Raw genomic sequence first — 14,812 nt, 5'->3', positions numbered from 1 at the left:
GGCACCATGCTGCCCTGCGCCACCGGGGGTCTACGACGAGCCGGCCCTGCCAATAGTTATATAGTCCAACCCCAATGTGGGGCTCAAACCAACAATCCTGAGATTAAGAGTTTCATGCTTTGCTGACGACGACAACAACAACAACAACAACAACTTATTTATACCCCGCCCATCTGGCTGGGTTTCCCCAGCCACTCTGGGCTGCTTCCAACAGAATAGTAAAAACACAATAAAACATGAAACATTAAAAACTTCCCTAAACAGAGCTGCCTTCAGATGTCTTCTAAAAGTCAGATAGTGCAGTCAGAACTCTCCTGCGCTGAGGAACACATGACAAGAATCATAATAACAGAGAGAATGTAGAATGGTCCAGACTTCGGGATATTGACAAATGGACCATCGTGCAGAGGAACAACCCGGTGGGTACAAAGCATTCAAGAATCACCACTCTTCTGTTCAGTTTTATGGGGACATGGACTTTGCCACTTCAGACAGCCAGTAGAGGCTCACACAATGGAACGTCCCACAATATGAAACAGTTCCTCGCACACAGAAAACTAGCATATCAGGGAGATGGCAAGGCTTGTACCGTTGTCCTTGAGAAGCTAGCTTTCTAACTGCGAGGATGTGTCGGTATGATCATAATTATTTTGAAAGGAGTTGCATCCAGTCACATGAACCCCCCCCCTTGTCCCACTTGCAGTCTGATGCATTGAGTATGAGGCTTTGGTTTTTGGATTCAGGAAGGTGCCTTCCCTTGTAAGGATGCCCATTCTCTCATTCGCAGCACCTACCCTTCAACGCCACGTGGTGGCAGCACGTGCACAGGAACCTGTGGGTGTGTGGGTGTTCTCTGTGTTGTTATTTTTAACTCTGAAATCTTTCCAAGTCCCCCCATCAAGTCCCTCAGAATTCACCTGCCTCCTCCTTCCACAGGCATCTCTTCACTTGGAACAGTGGCTTGTTTGAAAGACGGACGGGCACCCTTTTAAAAGTAAGTCCATGCTTTAAGTGACGGGAAATGGCAAGAAATGCTTCCCTGCCCCACTGTTCTAGGATTGCTGGGTGGCATTCTCCTCTATTTCCTAGTTTTGCCTTTTTATACGAGGAAGTGGTGATATACGGAGCTTTGCTCAGAGGTTTCTCGAGGTCTGGGAGGGGGGGAAGGAAAAACGCTGTGAATTGACTTTTTTGTTCCATTGGGGCCCAGAGGCCGGTTGTCTCCAGAGGGCTGTGATGTGGGGGAAGAGAAGCTCTCCTTCCATATGCAGTCTCTGCGTTCCCCGGCTTTGCCTGTTACCTGCTCCGAAGAAGAGGCTGGATTCAGCAGAACGCCCCTGCCCCATGTGGCTTGGTTCACTTACATGACCTCCCTAAAAGCCAAACTGCAGGGGAGGTTTTTTTTTTTGCAATGTCAATGCTCCCATTTAGAGCTAGTTACGGATCCAGCACAACATGGCCAAACCTATGGGGAACAGGCTCTATTATTCCACCAAAGCCCTTTGGAGAAAACACACCACCTCAACCCCTGATCCATCTGCCCTTCTGGCCAGCTGGGAACATCTAACTTGCAAGGCAGAGAGCCTCGTCCCCCACTCTAGGCTTACACAAAAATCATGCAGTCAGGGTGGAGTCCTCTGGATTTGAGCATGGTGCCCAGAGCTGGTCAAGGTGTGAACTGAGGGGTAGTGGCGGCAGGGAGATAAAGACTGTTGGTTTCTAGCACCTGCAGGACACAGAGCCCACCAGTTTCTCGTTGGTTGGAGGCTGGAACCCAACACATAGGAATATAGGAAGTGAGAGCCCCCCGATCCATCTAACTCAGTGACTTTCAAGCGTTTCAGACACAGGTCTCCCCCAGACTTACCAGGAGCTGCTGCCAGGATTGAACCTGGGACCTTTTGCATGCAAAAAAGATTCTCCACCATTGAACTATTGCCTTTTCTCAAAAGCCATGCAACTAAAACCACAAGGAGGCTGATGGCCTTGAGCCTACTTTTCTGCAAAGAAGAAAACCCAAACAGACTGGCCCAGGCAACTGGCTCTTTCCCCCCCGAGTCAACATTCTACATCTTCATGTTTTTCATGAAAGAAGAGCAGGTTTCTATCGGCATCTGATTCATTTTGAAAACCGTTAAAGCATTCTTTTTTCTCTCCATCTAAGCTCTATGCAGGGATGCAGGTGGCGCTGTGGGTTAAACCACTGAGCCTAGGGCTGGCTGATCAGAAGGTCAGCGGTTCGAATCCCTGCGACGGGGTGAGCTCCCGTTGCTCCTGCCAGCCTAGCAGTTAGAAAGCACGCAGGGCCGGCTCTAGGTAGACTCCTGGTGGTGTGGTCTGCCAGGGCATCGGGCCGGTAGGCAGGGCGCTGCGCGGCAAAGCCGCGCGGAAACCATACTGCGCCCTGCGAGGGCGGGGGCGCCGGAGCGATCGCCGCCCCTCAGCGCCAGGGCGCGCGACCTCTTCGAGACTGCCCTGAAAGCACGTCAAAGTGCAAGTAGATAAATAGGTACCGCTCCAAGCAGGAAGGTAAACGGCGTTTCCGTGTGCTGCTCTGGTTCGCCAGAAGCTGCTTTGTCATGCTGGCCACATGAACCAGAAGCTGTACGCTGACTCCCTCGGCCAGTAAAGTGAGATGAGTGCCGCAACCCCAGAGTCGGTCACGACTGGACCTAATGGTCAGGGGTCCCTTTAAGCTCTATGCAGTGGCATCTGGTTGGCCACTGTGGAAAGAGGGTGGCAAGCTAGATGGTATAAGTGTTCTTGTGTTTTTATATTGTAAAGTGCCCTGTGAACCTCAGATGAAGGACAGTATAGGAATTTAATAAGTAAAATATAAATAAAATAAATAATGGTCCACTGGTCTGGTCCAGCAGCCAGGCTACTCAATCCTGAGAATGGGGTACACTTATTTTGCAAGTGCTTAATAAGAATACCTTCTCCACCCATTGTCAGGGTCGGAAGATGTTAGCTCAGAATGAAACTCGCTTTTTTTTTTAACTGCTAGGGTTTTTTGTGCCATGCTTAGGCTTTACATTTGGGTCACTGCTAGGGGACCTGTTCAAAGGCACTATCCTGTTGCTGTTTGATATGTGCAAACATCGGCATTATGGAGAATTCTTTATCTGGTAGCTGGCAGACTCTTGTGTGACTCGAAAGCTTGCACGCTGCTGCATCCACAGAAACTGCTTCTGCAAAAGAGAACCCATTGCAGGCCACATCTCCCTTCTTTTCTGGGATAGGCAGACCCAAGATTTTTGTTTTGTCTGCTTGCTCTTTCTCCCTCGGCTGCTGCCGTTATGACGGAAGTAGTCCCCACTTGTAGAATATTCATGCCCTGGTTTCATACTCTCCTCCTCCTCTGAGCCCTTTAAGGAAGTGGGCAGACAGAAATAGGGGAGTGGTTAGATGTACAAAAGAGAAAGGAAAAAAAAACCAGAAAAAGAAAAAAAAGAAAGAAAAAAGTGAGGGGGAGAGAAGGAAAAACACACCGGCAGACCGAATCATCCCTCCCACTCAGCTCAGGCATTTGCTCAGGCAGCCAGCTCAAAAGTTCTGTTCACCTGCTCTGGTTTGTAGGAGGAAAATCTCTCTGGAAGGCAGAGAGCGAGAGAGCCAACTGCAAAAAGATCAGACCGGATCTACCTCAGGTGAGTCTCCCTGACCTTTTTCAAACAAGAGAGATGTTGCGAAAAGAAAGGGTGGGTGGGGGGGAGAAGTGTTCGTGTTGCTTGTCAAGGCAGGTTCCCTGCTCGCTCGGAGGAATATTACAGCTTTGGCAGTCGGCTGGAGAATGTCTGACACACTTGCACATAGCTGCAGGGTAGGCGCAACCAGGAAGTAAGAGAGGGGAAGGAGAGTGCGCTTGCTTGGTCGATGGGGCCTACAGGGACAACCAGGCAGCTGCTTTGGCACTAGCCTCTTGCCCCCGTGCCCAGGAGAAGCGGGACCCTCCTGTGAGAGGCAGGAGTGCTTTGGGATCCTCCAGACAGCCCTGGCTTCGAAGGTGGGCAGAAAGGTAGGAGGCAAAACGGTCAGGGGCAGTGGCAAGGGTTGTTTCCAGCCGTCTGGGCTTCCCCCACCTACCCCCAGATGTGCTAGTAGCTGGATTTGCCAGACCCAGCGTGGCTGCTGAGAGACACCGGCAGGGTGGGGACCCGAAAGGCGAGGTAGCTGGCTGGGCGAGGAATGGTGGTTGCTGCCGTGGGGCACATATTTCAAGGCTTCCTCCTCCAAAGTCTCCTGCCTCGTGGGCCACTGCGTGTTCTGGCTTGCCAGCCAGACTTCAACCTGAAATCCGAGCGCTGCCTGCTTTTAGGAACAATATTGGGAGATGTCGCAGGCTGTGCATTCAAGCAAGCGCTCTCAAGAGCTGTGCGGGCATTTGTGGGAAAGTTGCGATGTCTTCAGCCCAGGTGCACTTCTGGGAAAGCACAGACAATGTACATGTCTCTCTCTGTGTGTGTGTTTGGTTATAATTCTCTCATGTGGAAAGGATCTTAAATTGTATCACTACGGTAGAATGAAGAATGCAAAACCATGGTTCTAGTTACAGGTAGGTAGCCGTGTTGGTCTGCTGTAGTCGAAACAAAATAAAACAAATCTCTTCCAGTAGCACCTTAGAGAACAACTAAGTTTGTCATTGGTATGAGATTTCGTGTGCATGAAGAAGTGTGCATGCACACGAAAGCTCATACCAATGACAAACTTAGTTGGTCTCTAAGGTGCTACTGGAAGGGATTTTTTTTATTCCTTACTTAACCCACAGGCTCACTAAGGAGGATGGTTCTTGCGACTGGTCTGATTTTTTTCAGCAGTATCTATGTTTCTTTAAAGCTGGTGGTTGTTTTTTTTTAGCTGGTAGAAATTTAGACTTGATGTAATTTTTTTAATCAGAGCAATTGCAGAATCTCTTAGCCAGAAACAGAGAGGCGCTGGTGACAGATTTGTGGCTGATGTCTTTGTTTCCCCAGGGTGGCACGGGGTTTTCCAAGGCTTGGCTGATTGCACTGCCCTTAGTAGAAAGGGGGGGGAGGAGGGTGCTGGGCCTCACTGGATCAGGCCCCAAACTGCACTGGACCTCCCTGTATCAGGCCCTGCTTTCTCATATTGGAATGAAATTTTTAGAAGAAAAGAATCTTGTGGCACTTAAATATAATGAAAATTACAGCATAGATAAACATCTGCAAACTGAGCCATCATTTAACAGAAGTACCCAGGCTCCCCCGATGTAATTATAACTCTCTTGATTCCGGTACAAAACAAAGCTATCAAGTACATTGAAAAGCAAATCTTAATTTCAATATGTTGTGACACCTTTTGGAGACTAAATGAAATTTTCTCGTGGCAACAGCTTTTACGGGCCAGGCTATTGAAGCAGGCTCTTTCCTAACCATGAAATTATTAGCTTTTAAGGAGGTGCCACAAGACTCTTGGTTGTTTATGCTACAACAGACAGATTTTTAAAAATCATTTATTTATTTAAGAAGACTTGTATCGTATTTGTAGGGGGGGCTAAGCAGTGTACAGAAATATAGAATAAAACATTACTATTTTTTGTTAAAAAAAACAGTTAAAGCCAAGTATATAAAAACATTCAAAAGATGATGAAAATCAACAGTAGCTGAGGAGATAGCACATGTGCAACTTCTACATCTTTGGATAGGTTTCTAAGCAGAAACATTTTAAACAGGCACTGTAGATGGGGAGTTCCAGAGTGTTGGTACTGCCACACTCACTAAAAGATGGATTTCTTCCCAACATGGATCAAATATTGCACCTGAATATTCCAGGTGCCCGTTCTGCAGGTCGAAGGAGTCGAGTGGGCCTATATGGGTTATGCAATCCTGCAACGAAGCTGGCCCCAAGCAGTTAAGGGCTTTATATACTAATAGTAGCACCTTGAACTTTGCCCGGCAGCAACTGGGCAGCACAGGTGTTGTACAGTGCTACAGCAGGTTACAGATACTTCAAGTTACAGACGTTTCAGGTTACAGACTCCGCTAACCCAGAAATAGTACCTTGGGTTAAGAACTTTGCTTCAGGATGAGAACAGAAACCGTATGGCGGCGGCGGCAGCAGGAGGCCCCATTAGCTAAAGTGGTACCTCAGGTTAAGAACAGTTTCAGGTTAAGAACAGACCTCCGGAACGAATTAAGTTCTTAACCCGAGGTGTCCCTCCTGTCGGCAACAGAACTGCAACTTCTGGATCGAGTGCAAGGGAAGCCCCACGCAGAGTGCATTGCAGCAATCCAATCCTGAAGCGACACATTTCTCACTGACGTTAAGTTATCCGGTCCAACCCCCTGCCAAGCAGGAAACACCATCAAAGCATTCCTGACAGGTGGCTGTCAAGCCTCCGCTTAAAGACATCCAAAGAAGGAGACTCCACCACACTCCTTGGCAGCAAATTCCACTGTCGAACATCTCTTACTGTCAGGAAGTTCTTCCTAATGTTTAGGTGGAATCTTCTTTCTTGTAGTTTGAATCATTGCTCCGTGTCCGCTTCTCTGGATCAGCAGAAAACAATCTTTCTCCCTCCTCCATATGACATCCTTTCATATATTTGAACATGGCTATCATATCACCCCTTAACCTTCTCTTCTCCAGGCTAAACATACCCAGCTCCCTAAGCCGTTCCTCATAAGGCATCGTTTCCAGGCCTTTGACCACTTTGGTTGCCCTCTTCTGGACACGTTCCAGCTTGTCAGTATCCTTCTTGAACTGTAGTGCCCAGAACTGGACACAGTATTCCAGCTGAGGTCTGACCAGAGCAGAATACAGTGGTACTATTACTTCCCTTCTACTTGGTTGCAGAACGGTGGGTTGGTGTTTCTTTGTTTTTCTTTTTGCAGATTTGGGAAATATTATTTGTTGATGTTTGAGAGGTGGGAGAGCAAAGGGGCTGGAAAAAACAGAGGTGGCTTCTGCGCAAGGAGAGCTGCAACTGCATCCTCACCCACCCGCACCCCAGGCAGTGAAATATCAGATTTTGCAGCAGGTGCAGGGGGTGACAGCCACTTGAGGAGCATGGATTCCGTCTTCTGGAATGACACTTGTTTTGCTTTTAAACCTGCAGCATCTAGAAACCTGATTCCCTTTACTTTTCCACATACTGGGGGGAACGGGGGGACGAGGCCGTTCTTATTGGGTGGTGTGTGTATGGTAATTTGGAGACCGGAAGGCAGGCATTGGGGCAACGCTTGATTCCAAAGGAGAGAAGTGGAGGGAGCAGGGCACTTCAGGGATAGCCAACAGGGTGCCCCTCAGACACTGCTGGACCATAACTGCCACCACCCCTGCTCATTGGCCAGGCTTGCCAGGGCTACACACCATGGTCCTTTTGTCCAGGAATCCTTTTCCTCTGTTCCAAACTCAGGGGATGGGCTAGCAATGCGAAAGGCACTTTACACAGCTAGTTTTAGAGCTGAGTCCTCGCTTTGAAAATAGTACACTCTCCCCCCCCCCCCCGCCAGGCACAGGGAGGGTTGGGGAAAACAGCCTCCCCCAGGGTATTGACATGGTGAAGATCAGGAATAGGCAAACTCGGCCCTCCAGATGTTTTGGGACTACAACTCCCATCATCCCTGGCTAACAGGACCAGTGGTCAGGGATGATGGGAGTTGTAGTCCCAAAACATCTGGAGGGCCGAGTTTGCCTATGCCTGGTGAAGATGCTGCGATCCCAGATAACACAGAACAAGGATCCAGTTCAAGAATCTTGGAGGAGATGGCAGCATAGGTTTATTTGGGGTTTAGCCGAGGGAGGTGAGGATTTACATTCTGCTCAAATTTTCCCCAGGCAAATCTCAGCGCAAGCCCTCCATTTGGCATGTGCAACTGAGCTCGCTTCCCATATTTGATTCTTTCTACCCCAAAGAAGTACAGCACGATGATTATATTTTGCACACATTTATACCGTGGCTGATTTCAACTGTACACAGCTGAAGGCAGGCCGGCTGAAATCGTGCAAGCAAAGCAGAGAGCTAACAAGCTGGTTTTGTGCTGGGTCTGCATGGGGTTACCTGGCGCGTAGAGCTTTTAAGCTCTCTGTCTTGCTTGAGAGGCAAGGCCTGCTTAGTGCACCAGCTCTGGGATGCTTGCATGCGATCTTGCGAGAACTCAGATGGTCCTGCGAGATCTTGCATGAGTATCCCAGAGACGCCATGCCAAGAGGACCTTGCCCTTTGTGCAAAGCTCTCTTTGTGCTGGGTAAAGGTAAAGGGACCCCTGGCCGTTAAGTCCAGTCGTGGATGACTCTGGGGTTGCGGCCGAGGGAGCCGGCATTTGTCCACAGACAGTTTTTCCAGGTCAGCCTGCATGACTAAGCTGCTTCTGGCAAACCAGAGCAGCGCATGGGAACGCCGTTTACCTTTCTGCCAGAGTGGTACCTATTTATCTACTTGCACTTTGATGTGCTTTCAAACTGCTAGGTGGGCAGGAGCAGGGACTGAGCAACAGGAGCTCACCTCGCCGTGGGGATTCGAACCACCGACCTTCTGATCAGCAAGCCCTAGGCTCAGTGGTTTAGACCACAGCGCCAACCCCCCGTCCCTGCTTGGATTACCCAGCAGTGGTAAAAGGGCTCTGGGAGTACCGGGGGGGGGGTTCTCTCTCCCCTCCTCACCCACTAGCCACAGGAAGTTCCAAGGGTTTCGGCATACACGATTTTCTTGTATACATGGAGCCCTTGGAAATGAACCCTTGTGTAACATGGGCTCATACTGCATTGCCAAGAAGAACTGTACGGCCTGTTTCCAATACTGTACTTATGCTGCTGGTTTTAAAATATACGTGTGGGCGTTCTGCGGCTGATAGAGACTGTGGGGGCTGATTACTAGCCTAGAGTTCTCCTCCCCATCACCACCAAAAAGGCCACACCTTGGAAAGGGGAGGGACACTCGGAAGATTAACCTCCAAACCTTTGCTGCAGATTTTCCTACAGCTGCACACCATAAATACGCACCTGATGATAATTTGGGGTTGGTGGTGTTGAAATGCTTTCCCCATTCCCCTGGCTACCACATCCATCCCTCCCAAAACTTCTTTGGGCAAGAATAGGCCGAAAATTCTGCTGCACCAAGGATGTTTGCAAACCCAGCCAGATGGGCAGGGTATAAATATTAATATTATTATTATTATTATTATTATTATTATTATTATTATTATTATTATTATTGCAAAGCAACCCCAAGCACTGGTTACAAGAGCAAGTCCTGTATTCTCCTCCCCTTTCACCAGGCACTATGTTGCACTATTAAATGTCCAGTCCCACTGGGGGGGGGAATAGAAAAATAGAAAGATAAGTAGCAGATGTAGGGTTGCCAGACCTAATAGAGGACAGGATTTCTGTGCCTTTAATTGCCCTGCTCTCTTTTGAATATGGAAACCTTAAAGAGAAACCAGCAGACCCTTTGTTTAATTTCCAAGCAAAGGGTCTGCTGGTTTCTCTTTAAGGTTTCCAGACTCAAAAGAGAGCAGGGCAATTAAAGGCACAGAAGTCCTGTCCTCTATTGAGTCTGACAACCCCAAGCAGATGAGGTAGCCAACCAATTTCTAGACCAGGCTTCCTCAACCTCCAGATGTTTTCAGACTACAAATCCCATCATCCCTGGCCACTGGTCCTGCTAGCTAGGGATCATGGGAGTTGTAGACCAAAAAACATCTGGAGGGCCGAGGTTGAGGAAGCCTGGTCTAGACACTGACATCCTTCAGACTGCAGATGAAGGAGAAAAATATATTCCGAGCACACACCGAAGCCTGTCAGGGAGAAGGCTGCACTTGATCACCTGCCCCTTGCATCTGAATTTATTGTTTGCAGGGAAAGTTGTGTATGGGGTGTGTGTGTGTGTGTGTGTGTGTGTGTGTGTGTGTGTCCACGGAAGCACTCCTCCTGTGGTCTGAAGTGGTACAGTCTGGACCCAAGTTGACCACTTCAGGGGAAGGTCCATATCTCATTTACAGAAGAGCATCTGCTTTGCATAAGAATGCAAGAACTTTAAGAAGAGCCTGCTGCTGCTGCTGCTGCTGCTGGATCAAACCAGTGGCCCATCTAGTCCAGCCTGTTCTCACAGTTGCCGGCCAGATGTCTGTGGTAAACCTGCAAGCTGGATTCGAGCACTAAGAGAAACTCTCCCCTCCTGTGGCTTCTGGCAAGCTGGTGTGCAGGAGCAGTGGAGACAGAACTTGCTCATCACGGCTAGCAGCCACAGATAGTCTTGACCTCTGCAGGCTAGCATTTTAATGCCGTGTGGATGTTGCATCCTCCCCCCAAAAAACCCCATGCATAAGGAGCACCCATCCCAGAATACTCACTTGTTTGGAAGCACCCCTTATCTTGCCATAGGGGCAGATCTTGTGTGGGAGGCACAAGGAGTCAGTGTTGCCTAGTGGTTAGAGTGTTGGACTAGGACCTGGGCAACCAGGGTTCAAATCTTCACTTGGCCGTGAAGCTCAGCTGCATGGCCTCGGGAGCCACTCACTGCCTCTCTCAGCCTAAACTACCTCACAGGGTTGTTGTGCGGATTAAATGAGGAGAACCACGTTTGCCACCTTGAGCTCCCTAGAGGAAAACGGTGGGGCAAGAAACACAAGGCCCCCAATCCAATCTGAAACCATGCTTGGCTTTGCACAAGTGCTGGCAGTTTTATTGCTGCACCGCATAGGGGTGTGCATGACGGACTACAACTCCCATCAGCCCCAGCCTAATGGGACTTGTAGTCTGTCAGCATCTGGTATATTCTTACACTACGCTACAAAACAAAAACCCACCACATCTCAGATGTCCGCCGGCTTCTCCAAAGAGCCCTGGGGATTATCATTAGATCAAGCTGAACCCCCTGTTGAAATCTTATCCCGTCCCTTCCCATGTGTGTCTCTGAAAGGGCTGGGACATTTGTCTGCGTGAGCATGCTGCAGAGTGGCCAGAGCCCAGCCCAGCCTGTTGTTGGGCCCAAGACCCTGTGAAATTTCATTGTCCGCAGGTGTCTTTGGTCACAGTGAGACAGAAGCACGTTCTGTGGCTAAGCATTGATCCCTTCATCTCTGCGAGACAGAGCAAGACAAAATGAGTGTCTGCGCGGTTTGCATGTGATATATATATATATATTTATAGCACGTGCCTGTGGTGAGGGAAGCGAGGCACAATGTATATCTTGAACTGATATACGTCCCGTTCTGTACCAAAGATAGACATCAGGGCCGGGGATGTACATAGCAGAGACGTATAAATGTCAGCTTAATTCAAGGGCTGTGTAGATCAGTGGGTCCCAAAGTGGGTGGTACTTCGCCCTGCAGCAGGGGGGTTACCTAGGGGGGCACTAAGAGGCAAGGGGGCAGCAAGGGGCTGCTGGGGGATGTGAATGACTGCAGGCAACAACTGTTTGCGCAGGGGTTGCGTTCTTGACCCCCATGTGCATTGGCGGAGGAGCATATATAAGCCTGCTCCTCCCCATGATGCCCCGCCCCCACCCCTGTCCCGCCCCCTTTTCGGTTGTGGCCGCATGTCAACTGGGTGCGCATCAGCTGGTCGCTGCCTATATCACACTGAAAAGCTGGCATCACTGGTTTTGTTGGGCATCTGTTTTGTTGAATGAATTCCCCCCCAAAAAACATTTTATTAATTTTTCAACAATGTTGTTGTTGTTTAGTCATGTCCGACTCTTCGTGACCCCATGGACCAGAGCACGCCAGGCACTCCTGTCTTCCACTGCCTCCCGCAGTTTGGTCAAACTCATGTCCGTAGCTTCTCATGAGGTGCCCAAAGTATTGGAGCCTCAGGGTCAGGATCTGCATGCAGACTGTGCCAGTCTAAACCCCCGGCACCTGTGATTTGAAAGGACCTGGTGCAAAGGATCTCTCTTTTCCTGAGATTCTGGAGAGCATCTGCTGGTCAAGAAGGGCCCTGAGCCAGGGGGACACAGAGCCTGACCCAGCCCATCCCTAAGGCAGCTTCCTTTCCATGCCTCCTTTGGCGGCATCATCCGCACGAGAGTACCATGTGTTTTTTCCCCCTGTCCTTGCATCATGGGCTGGCTCCCGTTCTCCTCAGTGTTCTAGCAGAGCAGCTGTTGCTAGAGAACATCGCGTTCCCCCTTTTCTCTTTCTTCCGAAGAAACTCCTACCTCTTCCTTTCTGCACCAAGGATTTCAGCCGCCCGTGTGAGCGTCACCACAGGAGCGAGTGGATGGGCGATGGGGGGTGGCAGGAACGTTCCTCCCCAACCCCTTCTAGTTCTGAATGGAGGTTACGTTTGGGGTTGGGCAAATCCACCCATTTCAGGTTTTTCTCAGTGTGCATGGCAGGGGCGTGTCAGCAATCTGTATGAAGGTTTCTGAAAGTTCCAGTCCAGGTTTACCTAGCCTAGGCTTCCTACCCCACCCCCACCCCACAAAATCCTGGCAGCAGGAGGTTACCTTTAACAAAGTACAGTTCCAAGGGCTTTGGGAAAAACCACATGGCTTAAATGCGCTTTCAATATTTGATGCGGATGGTGACTATAGACTCCTTTAGTGAAAGCCTTGGGCTTCCCTGAAGTCCAAAAATGGTCCCCCAGTTGCAAGGAACAAGGGGGTGCTTCTGCAATGTCCCACAGCAGGGGGTGGGGTCAATAGCCTTAGCACAAGGGATGGAAGAATCTGTTGACAGATTAATTCCGACGGATGGCTGTATTTCAGTTCCCATATTGTTTTGAAAAGTATGGATTTGATAGACGTAGCTTTAAACGTGAATCAAATTTGATTTCTCCCCTGACTCTTTTTCGAACATCAGAAGAGTCCTGCGGGATCAGACCAAAGAGAGAGGAGATTGTGACTGAACATCAGGAACAACTTTCTATGAGCGGTGGTGGACTCTCCTTCCTGGGGAGGTTTTTAAGCAGAGGTTGGAGGGCCATCTGTCACGGATAATCTAGTTGAGATTCCTGCATTGCAGGGGGTTGGGCTAGATGACCCTTGGGGGTCCCTCCCAACCACAGTTCAATGTTTTTTTAAAAAAATTCTATCTCAACTAGCAACTCCCATCAGCCGGCAGTGCTTGGAAGGGGCTGCTGGCAGGGCCGGCACGCCCATATAGGTGAACTAGGCAGCTGCCTAGGGTGCCAAAATTGAGGGGGCGCTGGCCAGCCTGCCCGCCGCCCGCCGCTGCCTGGGGCTGCCTCCACTGCGCCTGTCACTGTTGAGCGGCTTCAGGCCATTATCCCGAGGCGCGCGCGTGCCTCCAGAGAGCGGCCTGAAGCCGCTCAACAGCTGACAGGCGCAGGGAGGGGGCCCCAGGCTTGCGCTCCCTGTGCAAAGCTCCGGAGGTGCGCGGGGAGCGCGAGCCTAGGGCTGCCTGCCTCCTCCACGCCTGTCACTGCACTTGAGCGGCTTCAGGCCGCTATCCCGAGGTGCGCGCGTGCCTCCGGAGAGTGGCCTGAAGCCGCTCAACAACAGCTGACAGGTGCAGTGGGGGAACTTAGGAACTGCTGTAACCAATAGAAGACCGCAGGGCTCTTATTTATTTCCCTCCTACTTATTCCTTTCCCGCTCAGTCTGCCGCCTCCGCCTCAATGAGAGCAAATAGGGGGCGGGGCTTGAGACAGGCTCTGCCCCGTGAGTAACCATTGGGCCCGTCAGTCCGCTTGGAAGAAGAGGCAGCCTCTTGGCTGGAAGGAGATGGCGAGGCACAAGGTAGATGCGGGTGGGAGAGGGGGAGCAAGCACTCCCTCCCTTGCCATTAAGTTCGTGGTCTTGGCCCTGAGTTCCCCCTCGTAACCTCAGGATTTTGCATTCCTCATAACCATGCATTATGCTTGTATGCTTACCGACTCAAGATTGCAGTTCATGCACCTGATGATGGAAGTGGAATGGGATCCGTGAACGCCTCTGTTATTGATGCATTTTATTTAGTTCTTTAGGTCCCGTGGGACTCTGTTCCTTTTTTTATTTTTTATTTTTATTTTTTCTATTTTCTATTATTTTATTTTATTTTTTATTAATGGGGGGGGCACCAGAAGGTGATCTCGCCTAGGGCGCAAAAAACCCTAGCACCGGCCCTGGCTGCTGCTGGTCAGTATATGCAGGACCGTGGGATAGAGCATCCTTACCAGACCTTCAGGAATTTGGAACTATAATGGCTACACCTGGGGGGGGGCTGATAGGAATTGAGCTCCATTATACATGGAGGGCACCAGCTTGGATCAGACTCTGTATGGAAAGACTTCAGGCACTCATGGCAGCCCAATGCCTTGCGCCGTCTCTCCGTTGTGTTAACCAATTCCCCCGCATGAGAACATGGACTTGAGAGCTCCATGCAGCGTCCAGCGTGTGGCAAGACCACCGTGCGGTTGCTTCTCCACATCTTCCAGGTTGCAACACAACCCACAAGTCTCCAAGCCGTAACCGAAGACGCCCTTGCAAGTCCCCACAACCACATCACAGGACGGAACTGAGGAGGGTTTCTTATTTGGAGTGAGACCATTGGTCTCTCACGCAGTGCATTGTCCACACTGACCCAGCAGAGGCTTTCCCTTGGACTCCACGCAGGAGATTTTCCTAGTGCTACGTGGTGACACCAGGCTTGAACCTGAGACCTTTGGCATGCAATGCGCGTGCTTTACCGCTGAGCCGCATCCCTTCCTTGCTCTGCACCAAGAGCAGCTCAATGCATCATGAGGACACGACAAGAACATCATCAGTTCCACCCCTTCTCACAACCACGGCATACATTATCTCCCCTCCAGGGTGCATTTCAATGTGGGCATGCAGCAAAGCGTAATGTGTTCACACAAAACCCACTTGCGTCTCTCTCGCTCCTCAGGAAGCCAGGATTGGAGG

General features: G+C 50.1%; 1 protein-coding gene across 9 annotated transcripts in view; it reads left to right on the top strand.

Moving 5' to 3' along the window:
• Positions 1–3,310: 3,310 nt before the first annotated feature.
• The window catches only part of PTK2B (protein tyrosine kinase 2 beta), a 96,913-nt gene continuing 85,411 nt past the window's right edge, over positions 3,311–14,812 (top strand). For 6 of the 9 annotated variants that reach the window (XM_060273198.2, XM_060273197.2, XM_060273196.2 and 3 more), the window contains exon 1: positions 3,311–3,650. The gene's annotated coding sequence lies outside the window, so the exon portion shown is untranslated. Of the gene's footprint in view, positions 3,651–3,711; positions 4,019–14,812 lie in introns of those variants that run through there. The other 3 variants (XM_088666968.1, XM_088666969.1, XM_060273194.2) reach the window with 3 other exon arrangements.

Source organism: Zootoca vivipara, chromosome 3 (assembly GCF_965207765.1).
Source record: "Zootoca vivipara chromosome 3, rZooViv2.hap1.1, whole genome shotgun sequence".
Classification (NCBI taxonomy): Eukaryota; Metazoa; Chordata; class Lepidosauria; order Squamata; family Lacertidae; genus Zootoca; species Zootoca vivipara.
This window is presented reverse-complemented; position numbering and strand designations above follow the sequence as displayed.